The sequence below is a fragment of the Callithrix jacchus genome, chromosome 7 (assembly GCF_049354715.1).
Source record: "Callithrix jacchus isolate 240 chromosome 7, calJac240_pri, whole genome shotgun sequence".
Taxonomy (NCBI): Eukaryota; Metazoa; Chordata; class Mammalia; order Primates; family Cebidae; genus Callithrix; species Callithrix jacchus.
Window position 1 is genome coordinate 123,675,838 of NC_133508.1, and position 17,384 is coordinate 123,693,221.

Sequence of the window (17,384 nt, forward strand, 5' to 3'; positions counted from 1 at the left end):
TCCTAGAGAAGGTCAGATACCAGTTAAACTCCATTTTGCCTCTTAGTGCACATGCTTGAGCCCAGCCACCCAATTCCTGAGATCTTACTGGTAAGCTGCTGATCACCAGCATCAGGTGTTTTCTATCTATTGGGAAATTACCTTCTTCTGGTGCTGGCTGCAACCAATTATTATTTTAGAGAGACAGTTTAACAACTACCTGACCATCACCTGATGGCTGCCTGACATTTGTGGTGAAGGGTGAGGGGTCTGTCTCCAGTCCTACTCATGTCTGACTAGCTACCTACTCTAACACACCCACAACAAAGAATTATTCAGCCAAAAATTTCAATAATGCTGAGGCTGAGAAACCTTGCTTTCTAAGGAGGAAGAGAAAGAGGCAAGGATATGTGATACATAAAGAAAAGAAAAAGTGGCCTTATTGAGGGGGAAAACAGGACAAGAGTGTGAACCAGATCTGAATAAAGTAGATAAGATAAGAGAGAAGAAAATATACATTTAAAACAAAATTAAGATGGTCCATAATAGAGGATTGGATGTATAAGACTGCTAGAAAATGCAACTCATGAAAAATAAAGATGGAATGTATATAGAGTTGGGTGGATGCTGCATTCTGTGTTAAGATCTGCAAATGCAATAGATAGGATGAGCCAAGAGATAGATAGGACATCCAAGATGGCTGAATAGGAACAGCTCTGGATTTCAGTTCCCAGCGAAAATGCAGAGGGTAAGTGATCACCGCATTTCCAAACAAATGTTTACTGCCCACAGACCAGGAGATTCCCAGGTGAGAAAGCACCATGAGTCTCCAGTGCAGCTGTTTCAGCTGGCGCAGTGGGTCTCCACACAAAAACTCACACAAATCCAAGAGCTGTTTCAACTGGTGACTGGAACACCTGGGAGACAGAGTCACCTGTTCAACTGAAAAAAAAGGGAGCTGAAACAGGGAGCCAGGTGATCTGGCTCAGCTGGTCCCACCCCCACAAAGTTCGGCAATCTAAAGAGCTCTGAATTGAGAGTTTCACAGCAAGCACAGCTGGACCTGGGACGGTCCAGCTCTGTGGAGTGAAGGGCATCTGCCATTACTGCAGCAGTCTACCACAACAGAGTCAGTCTGCCATTACTGAGGCAGTCCGCCATTACCGAGGTGGTTTGCCATTACTGAGGCAGACTGCCATTATCGAGGCAGTTCTAACTATATCCCTATAAAGAAAACTGCAAGGAAGTTCACACAGCAGCTGGGCAGAGCCCACGGCAGCTCAGCAAATACCTCTGCTGACAGACTATGACTAGGCTACCTTCTCACTGGGCAGGGCATCTCTGAAAAAAGGCAGCAGGATGACAGGAACTTATAAATAAAGCCCCACCTTCCTAGGACAGAGCACCTGGAAAAAAAGGCAGTTATGAGTTCTGCTGTAGCAGACTTAAATGTACCTGCCCAGCAGCTCTGAACAGAACAACGGAGCTCACAGCTCAGGACCTGAGCTCCAATAAGGGACAGATTGTCTCCTGAAGCAGCTCCCCAACCCCCATATATCAAGAGACATCTCATAAAGGAGAGCGCAGGCTGACATCTGGTGGGTATCCTTCTGGGACAAACATAACAGAAGAAGAAACTGGCAGCAACTCTTATTGTTCTGCAGCTGCTGCAGGTGATCCCAGGCAAGTAGGTTCTGGAGTGGACCTCCAGTAGTCCTACAGCAGAGGGGCCTGACTGTTAGAAACAAAACTAGGAAACAGACACAAAAAAAGTCATCATCAACAAAAAGGATGTCCAGAGACCCCATCTGAAAGCCACCAACTACAAAGACCACAAGTAGTTAAATCCACCAAAAATGGTAAGAAACTGGCAAAAAAAGAATGAAAACGCCCAAAACCAGAATGCCTCTCCTCCTCCAAGGGATCACAATTCCTCATCAGCAAGGGAACAAGGCTGGATGGAGAATGAGTCTGATGAATTGACAGAAACAGGCTTCAGAAGGCAGGTAACAACAAACTTCTCTGAGCTAAAAGAACATGTTCTAACTCAATGCAAAGAAACTAAGAACCTTGAAAAAAAAAAGGTTTGATAAAATGCTAATGAGAATGAGCAGCTTAGAGAGGAATATAAATGAATTGATGGAGCTGAAAAACACAAAAAAGAACTTCATGAGCATACGCAAGTTTCAATAGCCAAATCAACCAAGCAGAAGAAAGGATATCAGAGATTGAAGATCAACTCAATGAAACAAAATGAGAAGGCAAGATTAGAGAAAAAGGCATAAAAAGAAATGAACAAAGCCTCCAAGAAATATGGGATTATGTGAAAAGACCTAATCTACCTTTGATAGGTGTACCTGAATGTGACAGAGAGAATGAATCCAAGCTGGAAAACACTCTTCAGGATATGATCCGGGAGAACTTCCCCAACCTAGCAGGGCAGGCCAATATTCAAGTCCAGGAAATACAGAGAACACCACAAAGATATTCCTCAATAAGAGCCACCCGAAGGCACATAATCATCAGATTCACCATGGTTGAAATGAAGGAAAAAATGCTAAGAGCAGCCAGAGAGAAAGGTCGGGTTACCCACAAAAGGAAGCCCATCAGACTCACAGTGGATCTCTCAGCAGAAACCCTACAAGCCAGAAGAGAGTGGGGGCCAATATTCAAAATCCTTAAAGAAAAGAATTTTCAACCCAGAATTTCATATCCAGCCAAACTAAGCTTCATAAGCGAAGGAGAAATAAAATCCTTTATGAACAAGCAATTGCTCAGAGATTTCATAACCTGCTTTGCAAGAGCTCCTGAAAGAAGCACTAAATATAAAAAGGAACAACCAGTACCAGCCATTCCAAAACATACCAAATGGTAAAGAGCATCAACACAGTGAAGAAAGTGCATCACCTAATGGGCAAAACAACCATCTAGCATCAAAATGGCAGGATTAAATTCACATATAACAATATTAACCTTAAATGTAAATGGGCTACATGCCCCAATCAAAAGACACAGACTGGCAAATTGGATTAAAAAGTCAAAACCCATGGGTGTGCTGTATCCAGGAAATCCATCTCACATGCAAGGATACACATAGGCTCAAAATAAAGGGATGAAGGAAGATTTACCAAGCAAATGGAGAGCAAAAAAAAGCAGGAGTTGCAATCCTGGTCTTTGATAAAATAGACTTTAAACCAACAAAGACCAAAAGAGACAAAGAAGGGGATTACATAGTGGTAAAAGGATCAACGCAACAAGAAGAGCTAATGATAATAAATATATATGCATGCAATACAGGAGCACCCAGATACATAAATCAAGTTCTTAGTGACCTACAAAGAGACTTAGACTCCCACACAATAATAGTGGGAGACTTTAACACTCCACTGTCAATATTAGACAGATCAACGAGACAGAAAATTAACAAGGATATCCAGGGCTTGAACACAGACCTGAACCAAGCAAATCTAATAGACATCTACAGAACTCTCCACCCCAAATCCGGAGAATATACATTCTTCTCAGCACCACATCACACCTACTCTGAAATAAACCACGTAAGTGGAAGTAATCACTCCTCAGCAAATGCAAAAGAACAGAAATCATAACAAACAGTCTCTCAGACCACAGTGCAATCAAATTAGAACTCAGAATCCAGAAACTAACTCAGAACTGTACAACTTCATGGAAACTGAACAACTGGCTCTTGAATGTTAACTGGATAAACAATGAAATGGAGGCAGAAATAAAGATGCTCTTCAAAACCAATAAGAACGAAGACACAACATACCAGAATCTTTGGGACACATTTAAAGCAGTGTCTAGAGGAAAATTTATAGCAATAAATGTCCACATGAGTAGCAAGGAAAAATCTAAAATTGACACCCTATCATCAAAATGGAAAGAGCTAGAGGAACAAGATCAAAAAAACTCAAAAACTAGCAGAAGACAAGCAATAACTAAGATCAGGGCAGAACTGAAGGCGATAGAGACACCAAAAAACCCTTCAAAAAATCAATATATACAGGAGCTGGTTTTTTGAAAAGATCAACAAAATAGACAGACCACTAGCTAGATTAATAAAAAAGAAAAGAAAGGAGAATCAAATAGGTGCAATAAAAAACAATAAAGCAGATATCACCACCGATTCCACAGAAATACAAACCACAATCACAGATTACTACAAACAATGCTATGCACATAAACCAGTAAACCTGGAAGAAATGGATAAATTCCTGGACACTTGCATCTTTCCCAGCCTAAACCAGGAAGAAGTTGAAACCCTGAATAGACCAATAACAAGGACTGAAGTTGAGGCAGCATTTAATAGCCTACCAACCAAAAAAAAGTCCAAGTCCAGATGGGTTCACAGCCGAATTCTACCAGATATACAAAGAGGAGCTGGTACCACTCCTTCTGAAACTATTCCAAACAATCCAAAAAAAGGGAATCCTTCCCAAATCATTTTACAAGATCAACATCATCCTGATACCAAAACCTGGCAGACACTCAACAAAAAAGAAAACTTCAGGCCAATATCCATGATAAACATAGGTGCAAAACTCTTCAATAAAATACTGGCAAACCAATTGCAACAGCACATCAAAAACTTTACCCATCACGATAAAATAGGCTTCATCCCAGGGATGCAAGGCTGGTTCAACATACACAAGTCTATAAACGTAATTCACCACATACAAAGAACAAAAGATAAAAACCACCTGATTATCTCAATAGATGCAGAGAAGGCCTTTGACAAAATTCAGCAGTCCTTTATGCTAAAAACTCTGAATGAACTATATATCAACAGAACATATCTCAAAATAGTAAAAGCTGTTTACAACAAACCCACAGCCAATATCATACCAAATGGGCAAAAACTGGAAACATTCCCTTTGAAAACTGGCACTAGACAAGGATGCCCTCTCTCACCACTCCTATTCAATATAGTATTGGATGTTCTAGCCAGAGCAATCAGGCAAGAAAAGAAATAAAGCGTATTCACTTAGGAAAGAAGGAAATTGAATTGTCTCTATTTGCAGACACCATGATTATATGTTTAGAAGACTCCATTGTCTCAACCCAAAATCTACTGAAACTGATAAGCAACTTCAGCAAAGTCTCAGGATACAATATCAATGTGCAGAAATCACAAGCATTCCTTTATGCCAATAACAGACTTAAAGAGAGCCAAATCAAGAATGAACTGCCATTCACAGTTGCTACAAAGAGAATAAAATACCTAGGAATACAACTAACAAAGGATGTAAAGGACTTCTTCAAGGAGAACTACAAACCACTGCTCAACAAAATAAGAGAGGAACAAACACATGGAGAAATATTCTATGCTCATGGTTTGGAAGAATCAATATCGTGAAAATGGCCATACTGCCCAAAGTAATTTACAAATTCAATGCTATCCCCATCAAGCTATCAATGACCTTCTTCAAAGAACTGGGAAAAACCACCTTAAACTTCATATGGAATCAAAAGGAGCTCACATAGCCAAGTCAATTCTAAGCAAAAAGAACAAAGCTGGAGGCATCTCACTATCTGTCTTCAAACTATGTTACAAGGCTACAGTAATCAAAACAGCATGGTACAGGTACCAAAACAGAGACATAGACCAATGGACAAGAACAGAGGCCTCAGAAATAATGCCACACATCTACAACCATCTGATCTTTGGCAAACCTGACAAAAACAAGCAATGGGGAAAGGATTCCCTGTTTAATAAATGGTGTTGGGAAAACTGACTAGCCATTTGCAGAAAGCAGAAACTGGACCCCTTCCTGACACCTTACACTAAAATTAACTCCAGATGGATTAAAGACTTAAAAATAAGACCTAACACCATAAGAATCCTAGAAGAAAACCCAGGCAAAACCACTCAGGACATAGGCATAGGCAAGGACTTCATGACTAAAACACCAAAAGCATTGGCAACAGAAGCCAAAATAGACAAATGGGATCTAATTAAACTCCAGAGCTTCTGCACAGCAAAAGTAACAATCATTAAAGTGAACTGGCAACCAACAGAATGGGAAAAATTTTTGCAATCTACTCATCTGACAAAGGACTTATATCCAGAATCTACAAAGAACTAAAACATATTTACAAGAAAAAAACAAGAAAACCCATTCAAAATTGGGTGAAGGATATGAACAGACACTTTTCAAAAGAAGACATATATGAGGACAACAATCATATGAAAAAATGCTCCTCATCACTGGTCATTAGAGAAATGCAAATCAAAACTAAATTGAGACACCACCTCACACTAGTTAGAATGGTGATCATTAAAAAATCTGGAGACAACAGATGCTGGAGTGGATGTGGAGAAATAGGAACACTTTCACATTGTTGGTGGGAGTGTAAATTAGTTCAGCCATTGTGGAAGACAGTGTGGTGATTCCTCAAGAACCTAGAAATAGAAATTCCATTTGACCCAGCAATCCCATAACTGAGTATATATCCAAAGGATTATCAATTCTTCTGTTATAAAGACATATACACATGTATGTTCACTGCAGCACTGTTTACAATAACAAAGACTTGGAACCAACCCAAATGCCCATCAACGATATACTGGACAGGGAAAATGTGGCACATATACACCATGGAATACTATGCAACCACAAAAAAACGATGAGTTCATGTCCTTTGTAGGGACAAGGATGAACCTGGAAACCATCATACTCAGCAAACTGACACAAGAACAGAAAATCAAACACCCCATGTTCTCACTCATAGGCATGTGTTGAACAAAAAGAACACATGGACACAGGGAGGGGAGTGTCACACACTGAGGTCTGTTGGGGGGGACTAGGGGAGGGATAGAGGGGGATAGGGAGTTGCAGAGGGATAACATGGGGAGAAATGCCAGATATAGGTGATGGGGATGGAGGCAGCAAACCACATTGCCATGTATGTACCTATGCAACAATCCTGCATCTTCTTCACATGTACCCCAGAATCTGAAGTGCAATGAAATATACATAGTTTAAAAAATCTGCAAATGCAAAATACAGGGAAACAGGAAGTAGAAGAAGAGGAAACTCAGGTGAGTAGCTGGCTCTGAAAGAAAGAAAAATCTGATTTATTGTGTTAGTATGCATTATAGAAAGTTTAATGCACAGATATGGCACAAAAAAGAGAGATTAAATAAGATATGAAAGGGACACATCCCAGAGTACGCTGTGATAGAGAAACACTCAAAGACATAAACACACAGGCATGGAGGTGATTAGAGCTTGTTCCCAAAGATCAAAAGCCATGCCTTGGTCCAAAAATCCCTTGCCCTTCTAATGAGTAACTTTTTTTCAGTAAGATTGTTCCTGAAATGGGTGGAGAGTGACCCAGATGGTGGCCAGTGTTATCTCCCAGTCTCTCTCAGCTACAAGCTGCTGGGTCTTATAAAAAAGCTGCTTTCTGACAACAGCTGCCTCAAGGACCCAGGAAGGAGGAAGCTATCCAGTACAGTGGGAAATTACTTTCTATTTCCCTGGCTCTGCATAGCAAAAGCAATATAAATGAACAAACATCTGAAAGGAGTATTTTTAAATTGGCATGATCTTACTTCACACCAACATAGGAAAGAAGAAGCAAGAAAATGAAGGTAAAAGGTAAAGAGCATAAAACTGAGACAGAGGGGGGACCTTTTTTAGGGGGACCTGCAGGGGCACTACCCCCAAGCATGGAAATAAAGAAAAATCTTGAGTTCCTTCAAGAGAAATTCCAGGTACCTAGGTAGCCTGAGAAATAAATGAGCAACTTGATAAGCAAGAAGGTAATAGTAGCATAAAACCATATCCAAGGAAGTTAGATGTTTGATTCCCTAGAGAAACTAAAGATAACATCAAGGTATGTCCCTGAGTTGTTTTTCAGAAACCCCCACCAAATGGATCTGCTAGGATGTAGACCTCAGACAAAGGGGAACTGAGGACTGGACTCTGAACAGTGCTTTTTGTTCTAAATTTCTTCCTGAGGGGCTTGGAGGAAGTCACGCCCACCCATGGGCCACGCATAATAGTTCTTTGTGCCAACCCCAAATTTTTAAACAAAGTTTCTCTTCCTTAACCAGTTGCAAAGCAGAATATCTTTGAATCCACCTATGACCTGTAAGTCCCGCTTCAATATATCCTGCTGTTTTAGGGCAAACCAATATCTAACCACCATGTATTTACTTATAATCTTGCCCGTAACATCTGCTTTTCTGAAATTTACCCCTGCCTTTAAAACCCTTACTTGTAAGCCATTGGAGAGGTTGGGTCTTAAGCATGAGCTGCCCAATTCTCCTTGCTTAGCACCCTGCAAATAAATACCCTCCTTTCTCCCACTACAAAACCTCAGCATGGATGTTTGGCTTTACTGTGCTAGGCAAGCAGACCCCACTTTGGCTCAGAAAACAAAACCAAAAACGGGAGGGTAAAGAAAAAGAAAAAATAGAAATTAATAGTAGGAAAGAGAGTGCTGGCCAACATTTACAAGTATAGCATTAACTTTCATGGTGCAGTCAAGCAGCTTACTGTATCACTGAAAACCACAATCTGCCCACAGATGCTGAAGGGTTTCACCACACTTTGAATAGTGACATTTCTTCACTCTAGAAGTTTACAGTCTGCTTGAGCTGCAAATTGGCTCTCCTGACAGAACCGTTATTCCATTATTAAAGATACATGTGTGTTTCTCTGAAGGAAACAATCATGTATTCTAGTTCGGATGGCACATTTCTATTGGAAGTGAATGGCTGTAGGTAGTGTGGTGCAGCTGCTAAGAAAACAAACCAAAAAAACAGCAATTAAGATGACACAATACTTTATGAAAATAAAGAGTGAGATAACATTTCAACCACTCACTTCCTGATTTTTGAAATTAGTATTTGGTATTTAACAAATGAATGGTCTTGTATATTTTAAGTTTTTAATATTCAAGAAATGCTTAATACATTCAAACATTTCTTGAAGATTAAAAAATTAAAAACATAAGACCACTCAATTGTTTTATCAAATTTAAAGAGAGTAGAAAAGCCAAGACTACCATTCTTATGTTAGGATTTCAAAGTGATTTTTATTTTTATGAATTTATTTCAACTATAAAAGTAATAAATTCTATTATAAAAAGTATAGATGTTTAGGTAAGATGTGATAAATAAATGTTCAATAAATATGCTTACTTATTCCTTTACTAATAAACATTTGGGTAATACATTTTTTTGCTATTATAATGTAGGCTTCAAGGGACACACATGTACATATAATTTTGTGCACGTATGGGTTTATCCCTTGTACATGTAGTAATGTGCACCTGTGTATGTCTGTAAAGCAAATTCCTTGGAGTGGAATTGCTATGTTAAAGGTACACACACCTTACTCCAAAAGCAGAAGTGAAGGCCAAAAAAATTTTTTAAGATACACACTTAAATGTTGATGAATATCGCCCTTCAAAACATTTGTACCTATTTTTTCTCATTGATAATTTATGAATGCCATTTTCCTCATGGTCTTATTAACATTACTAAAGGGGATAGATGCAGAGGTGGTGCAAGAGGTATTATTAGAACTAGAAAAGACATTTTGTAATGATAATTATATAACAATCCTAAAGTTGCATGGACTAAATAGCATAGCTTTACATATATATGTGTGTGTATATATGTGTGTGTGTGTATACATGTGTATATATATATGTATATACACACATACATTGTATTAGTCTGTTTTCACAATGCTGTTAAAGACATACCTGAGACTGGGCAATTTACAAAAGGAAGAGGTTTAATTGGCCTTATAGTTCTACAGGGCTGGGGAAGCCTCACAGTCATGGAGAAAGGCAAGAAGGAGCAAGTTATATCTTACATGGATGGTAGCAGGCAAAGGGAGAGAGAGACCTTGTGCATGTGAACTCCTCTTTTTAAAGCCATCAGATCTCATGAGACCTACCCACTATCACGAGAACAGCACGAGAAAGACCCGCCCTCATGAATCAACCACCTCCCACCGGGTCCCTCCCATGACACGTAGGGATTGTAGGAGTTACAATTCAAGATGAGAGTTGGGTGGGGACATAGCCAAACCATATCACATATATATACATATATATATATGTAAAGCTATTTTATTGTAAACTATATATAGATGAAGCTATGTGTGTGTATAAATATGTGTGTATATATGTATATGTATGTATATATGTATATACATATATACATACACACACACATATATATATACACACACACATATTTTCCTGGGTGGCAAAGCAAGACACTGTCTCAAAAAAATACATATATATACACACACACACACACACACACACACATATGTGTGTATATACATGTCTATTATTGATTTCTAATTTAATTCTCTTGTAGTCAAAAAATATATTTGAAATTTTAAATTCTTTGAAATTTATTGAAAAGTGCTTTTCCTCAGCTTGTGATCTACTTTGGTAAAATGTTACATGTGCATTTAAGACAAATGTGTAGTTTGCTGTTGTTGAATGTGGTGTTCTATATATATCAATTAGGCTAGGCACAGTGTATGGGCCTAGCCCATACACAAGGGAAACTGTTACAGTCCCACCAATGTACCACAATGTAGCTGTCTCTTGTTGTGAGGTATCATTCAGAATTCCTTATTTCAGGACTAAGAGAATTAAGGAGCATGGACACAAAGGGTAAGGTTGGAGTGAAAGTTTAATAAGCTAAAAAAGAAAGCTCTCTGCTGTGGAGAGGGGACCTTGGAGAGGGACTGCAGAAGAGGATTGCCATTTTTACAGTTTGAATGCACAGGCTTTTATAAGAAACCAGTGAGGGCTTCGTGTCTCATTTGCATAAGGCACAAATTTCTAGTAGCTCCATCCTGTCCTCCTAGTGTGCATGTGGGCCCTTAGCTTGAGTTACTTCATATTGCTTTGTTCCTCTTACTGCACATGTGTTGGGGACAGAATTTTCCACTGTAGGCATGTCTGGGTAAGTCACCTGTGTAGCCTTTCTTATCTGTGTGGTTGTGGGTGGGTCTTAGGCAAGCCCCTCTGTGCAGTCCCTTATCTGGGCCTGCAGGTTGTTCTTTTGTTTGAAAGAATTCTATGGAAGACCCACTTTAACTGATCTGCCTGACTGGTTTCTTCCTTTCTCCTCTCTCAAAACATCCCCTTTGCCCTCTGAAAGTTGGCTGAAAAATCAACTCACAAAAGGCAGATTAGTTGAAGAAATGGCATACAAATTTATTTAATGGCCACATGGAAAGAATCACAGAGTGAACCCTCCAACAGAGTTCAGAAGCTTGTCTACCATCCTGGCAAAACAGATTATGAGACAGGGGAAAGAGGAATATAATATATTAGTATATACACATATATAATATTTATATTAGTATATATTAATACTACAAGGGAATTACATTAGAAATCAAAATTAAATCAACTAGAGAATCCCCAAATGTCTGGAAATTAAGCAACATATTTCCATATAACTTATAACTCATATGTTAAGAAAGAACTCACAATGAAAATTAGAAAACAGTTTACAATCCCAACATTTTGGGATGCTGGGGCAGGCAGATCACTTGAGGCTGGGAGTTTAAGAATAACCTGGCCAACATGGCAAAACCTCATCTCTACAAAAAAATACAAAAATTAGCCAGGCATGGTGTTGTGGGCCTGTAATCTCAGCTACTCAGGAGGTTGAGGCACGAGAATCACTTGAAACCAGAGGCAGAGGTTGAAGTGAGTGGAGATTATGCCACCGCACTCCGGCCCAGGTGACAAAGCAAGATACTGTCTCAAAAAATAAATAAATAATAAAGCCTATTCTGTCTGCATAGACTGCAACAGTTTTTTTAAGACTATTTTTAGTTTCTTAAATTTCCTCCTGACTGTTGTTTTAGCTTTGTCATATAAATTTTGTCATGCCTTATTTTAATGATCATGTAGTTCCAAATATGTTCTAATTTTCCTTTTTTTGGTTCTTTTCTTTTCTTTTTTAGTCAAGGTCTCACTCTGTCTCCCAGGCTGAAGTGCAGTGGTGTGACATCGGCTCACTACAACATCTGCCTCCCAGTTTCAAGTGATTGCCTCATCCCCCTGAATAGCTGGAACTACAGGTCTGTACCACCATGGCTAGCTAATTTTAGTATTCATTGTAGAGATGGGGTTTCACCATGTTGGCAAGGCAGGTCTAAAACTCCTGGCCCCAAGTGATCCGCCTGCCTTAGCCTCCCAAAATGCTGGGATTACAGACATAAGCCACCACACCTAGCCTCAGAATAGCCTTGATTCAGACACTTGGCAAAGACATTACAGGAAATAAAAAGTACATACCAATCTTATGAACGAAGATGCAAAAATCCTAAGTAACATATTAGCAAATTAAAAAGGATGCTACATCATGATCAACTAAGATTTTCTCTAGGAATGTAAGAGTGATTTAACATTGAAGAATCAACATTGTAACTCATCACATTATCAGAACAAAGAAGAAAAATTATATACTCATCTTAATAGATGTATAAAGAGCATTTGATAAGATTCAACACCTATTCATGATTTAACAACAACAAAACAACACCTCTCAGAAAACTAGAAATAGAAAAATACTTTCTTTTTTTTTTTTTTTTTTAAAGACAGGGTCTCAGGGTCTCACTCTGTTCAAAGTGAGAGTGACAGACAGGATTGTAGCAGTGCAAGGTCTCTCCTGGGCTTAAGCAATCCTCCCACCTCAGCCTCCCGAGTAACTGGGACTACAGGCACATGGCACCACACCTGGCTAATTTTGGTATTTTTTGTAGAGATGGGATTTCACTGTGTTGCCCACTCTGGTCTCAAACTCAAGGAATCCTCCTGCGTTGGCCTCCCAAAGTTCTGGGATTACAGGTGTGAGTTACTGCAACTGGCCAAAGAGACTTCTTAATCTGATAAAGGTATCTACAAAATATCTCCAGGTAACAGCATACTTAATGGTAAAATACAGAATTCTTTAGAATGTTTTTCTCCCTGAGATTGGGAACAAGAAAAAAGATATTTATTCTCTTCACTATTCAATATTGTGCTCAAGGACCTAGCTAGTCCAAGAAGTGAAGGAAACAAAATTAAAACTATTTAAAAGGAAGAACCAATATGTTATAATTCACAGATGACATAATTATATACATATTAAATCCAAAAGAATCTACAAATATGAGAAGTAAGTGAATTAAACAAGTCCACCAAATTTAAGGTCCATACATAAAAATGTATTACATTTTTAAATACCAACAATAAACAACTGGAAAATGAAATTTTTATTAAAATGCCATTTACAATGGCACCAAGAAAAACGCCTAAGAATAAGTCTAATGAAAGATGCACAGGATGTCTATCCTGAAAACTATAAAACCCAGTTGAGACAAACTAAATGAAACTTAAAATGAAGAGACATACCACCTCCATGTATTGAAATACTCAATATCACAAAGATGTCAGTTCTTCTTAACTCAATCTATAAATTTAATGCACTCCTATAAAACTCAGTTTTTTTGTATGTGAAATTGAGAAGCTGCTTCTAAATTTTATATTGAAATGCACCTGATATAGCCACAATAATCTTGAATAAAAACAAATCTGGACGATTTATGCTACCAGAGAATCAAGGTAAGAATTGTCACACAGACCAATGGAACAAGGAACAGAACAGAGTTCGGAAGCAGACCTGCACATCTGTAGTCACCTCATGCACAACAAAAGCACAACTGTAATTCAGTAGGGGAAATTATGGTCTTTTCAATAAATGCAGTGGGCATTGGCTATCACAGGGGAAAACAAAACAAAACAAAACAAAAACCTTGAACCTTTCCTCATACCATACACAAAAAATATATTGAGATAGATCAATATACCTAAATGTTAAAGGTAAAGAAGTAAGGCTTCTAGAATCATATATCGTATAATATCATCATGAATTTTGGAAAGCTGTCTTAAATATGACATGAAAACATTACCCATAAAATGCTACATTGGATTATACTAAAATTAAAAACCTATATTCATTTAATGATGCTATTAAGGCAAGCCACAAATTAGAAGATATTTTCAATATATCTTTCAATACCAAAGGCTTAGTATCCAGAACACATAAAGAACTCCTATAAATCAAAAAGAAAAAGACAGCTTAATAAAAATTGTACAAAAAAAACTTGAATAGACACTTTGCAAAAGACCAATAGATATAAAAAGGTGCTTAACAACATTAGTCATTAGGGAAAATGCAAATAAAAATCACAGAACAATATGACTACACTCCCAAGAAAATGGATATAATTAGTAAGACTTGACAGTACAATGTACTGGTGGAAATGTGGAATAACTTGTACAACCACTTGAAAAACATTTATGATACCAACATAAGCTAGTACCGAAAAAAAAACTTTATAAAACACTTGTAAAAGATGCTAAGGGGTGGGGGCATGGTGATAAGTACAAGAACCACTGCAACGAAGTTTTGTAGTGGGAGAGAAAGAGAGCATTAACTCCAACTCCAATAAGGACAAGCAAGAATTTACGACCAAGGAGAGGAGTGGGGTCAGTGGATGAAAAATGCCTGAGAGGAAATATTAAGGATAAGGAATGTCTGGCTAAACTGACTTGATGGGTTATTGCTGAAGGCAGGCCATACGGAAAGATATTGAGAATGATCAGATACCAAAGGTGGGGATTTTCCCTAAACTGACTTAGCAGGACTCTTGCTCAAACAGAATTCCGCAAGGACAGAGAGAGAAGTCCAAGTCAGACCTAGTCAGAGAGGACTTGGGATCCTGATTAAAGTTTTGATCAAAGGAGGGAGTCTTTGTATACCCTGTCACCCAGCAATGCCACTCTTTGTATATACACAACTGAAATCAATGTTTACATCTATGGCAACTTCATTTGTAACAGCCCCAAACTGGAAATAATCCAAATGTTCATCAAAAGCAGGTGGTAAATAAATTGCAGTGTGTTTTTACAACAGAATGCAATGGAAAAAGAACATATTACGGCTACATTCAACGACGTGGCTGAATCTCTAATACAAAATTATGTCACAGTAGCCAAATGAAAGAGTACATATGACATATTTCTGTTTATATGAAGTTCAAAAACAGCCAAAATTAACCTATGTGGCAATAGAAGTCAGAATAGTGATTATCTTTCAGGAGGGAATGCAAAGGAAACTGGAATGCTGGAAATACTCTTCAGTGAAAGGTTGTCCCTTGGGGTGCTAATTCCCTGCATCTCTGGTTTGTGTTATTTGGCCCATTTGGACTTCCTTTGACAAAGCCAGATTCCAGCTGCCATGGTATAGTGTTTTATCTGAGCCAAAGCCTCAGCACATCCGTTCAAGCCAGACTTGGGCACAGGAGAGAATGGAGGAGCTGCCCACCCAGTCACATAGTGAAGGCCATGCTAAACTTGGCCCTCTTCCTGGGGAAAGCTAAGAAGATACAGTGGTATTAGGATATGTGTGAATTTTAGTAGCAGCCAGGACTCTCTGTTGAGCAAGCAGCCAAGAACCAGCTTGCAGGGAATGCCAAGCAAATTTGGAGAACATTTAAGTTGAGTCTGTCACACCAGATGACCCCTGTCGTAAGGAAATGCAGCAGCTGCAGCCAACAAGGGCAGGACAACCAAAGGCCACACTCAGGGATTAAGGGGGATTACCCCAACAAGAGAACAAACAATACAGATCAGCCAAAATGTTCAGTAAAAGTGAGCGAAATAGGTGATAAAGGAGGGAGATTATAAATCCCTTGAGACCAGCTGTAACATCAGGCATTGTAATTTATTTCAATAACGCCCTTGCCTTATGCATTTGAGCCGATTGCAGTTGGCCACCACTTTGAAGGAGATTCTGCAAATGATTAAACTTGTACATTTTCTCAGGGAAAAAGTGAGACAGCTTGTGCTCACACACACAAAAATGCAAATCCTATATTATAATATTGGAGCTAGATATGATGAAAGTACAAGAGTGAATCTGAGCAGCTCAAAGAGTGAACTGTATCAGACTCTTCTTAGTGAACCTCCTCAGATTTGCTTGGCTCCATCTGTCTACTGGACACTCAGTCATTTGCTCCACCTCAGTCACTAGCCACTCCTTGCAGGTCCAAGTGGTTCCACTGCCTGAGGTCAAGCTGGCACCTCTTATAACCCCTGGGTCCTCACATACCACAAGGCGTAGGGGTCTCTCTTTCCAAGCAACTGCTGGAAGACCTGGATGACACAGCCAGGAAGTCTAGGAGAATTGACCACCTGTAGAAGATGAGAAGGAGCCAAATGCTTTAACTTCCTCTCTTCAAAGGGCTGCTCCAAGGTTTCATTGCATGGCCACTTAGGAGCTATCCCACACAGTAAGGCAGGGGCACCTGTGGCTGGCCTCCTCGGTCTCTTCGTTGCATGGCAGTTGCTGGCTTAGTAATGCTCCTCCTTCAATTCCTTCCCAGCCTTTCTTGACCAGTTTCCCCATTCCCTCATTCTCACTGTTCTGACATTAAACTCTCAAACTCTTAGCACATATGCTTGCCTTAGTGTCTCTTTTTCAGGGAACCCAGACAAAGATACATTTGAGGTCTGGGATATCTTGGAATCTAAATTTTTAAATTTTGTATGAATAATAAATGTACACATATTTTGATATAAAAGCATCTTTGGATCATATGGACAACCACATTATAATTGAGTCTTTCCACTCTATTTTAGTATTTCACTTTTAGTTGCTTAAGATTATTCTAGAAAAAGGAATTATTTAATTTTTATGAAAAGGCACAGACAAGATGAAATTGATGCTTACCACCATCTGAAGACCAAATGAAGTTATGGATGAAGAGATATTTCAAGTATTGGAATAAAAGAAAATGGTGGGCCAGTTTGAGGTTTTACCTGAGGTTTGGCAAATTTAAAGAATGTATACAGCAGCTGACAGTCCATAATTCATGTTCCAAGGAACATTTAGTTTCAACAAAATAAAATAATGTTGTTAATTGGAATCGTATTGATTGGTAGGAGCTATAAAATAGAGAAAGCAGAGGTCTTATGAGGAAAATTGAGGGAGTGTGCTTTGCAAAGTAAGATACACATTTTATCTTTTCTCTCCATTAGAAAATATTCAACAATATCTACATCAGTTGCTAATGCTTCTAGTGCAAATGGATGTGAAACACAATTGAATATTTTATTGTTTAAGGGGAGCATGAAGAGGTGTTGAGGTTATGTCAAGGAAACAAAACTACCATCATGCTAAAGACCATGGTGAGAGATAATTGGACATATGGCATACAAGATGTTTACTGAATATGCAGAACAGTCTGAATTTTCCTGGGAAGGAGGGAATAAGGGTGGCTTTGGGTGGGTCGGTGCCAATGGCTGGGTAAACATTTGTAAGAAGTAAACAAACT

At 38.8% G+C, this 17,384-nt stretch overlaps 1 long non-coding RNA gene across 6 annotated transcripts in view; it reads right to left on the reverse strand.

The window, feature by feature from the left end:
• The window catches only part of LOC128928210 (uncharacterized), a 188,240-nt gene that overhangs the window by 27,597 nt on the left and 143,259 nt on the right, over nt 1–17,384 (reverse strand). The window lies entirely within an intron of this gene.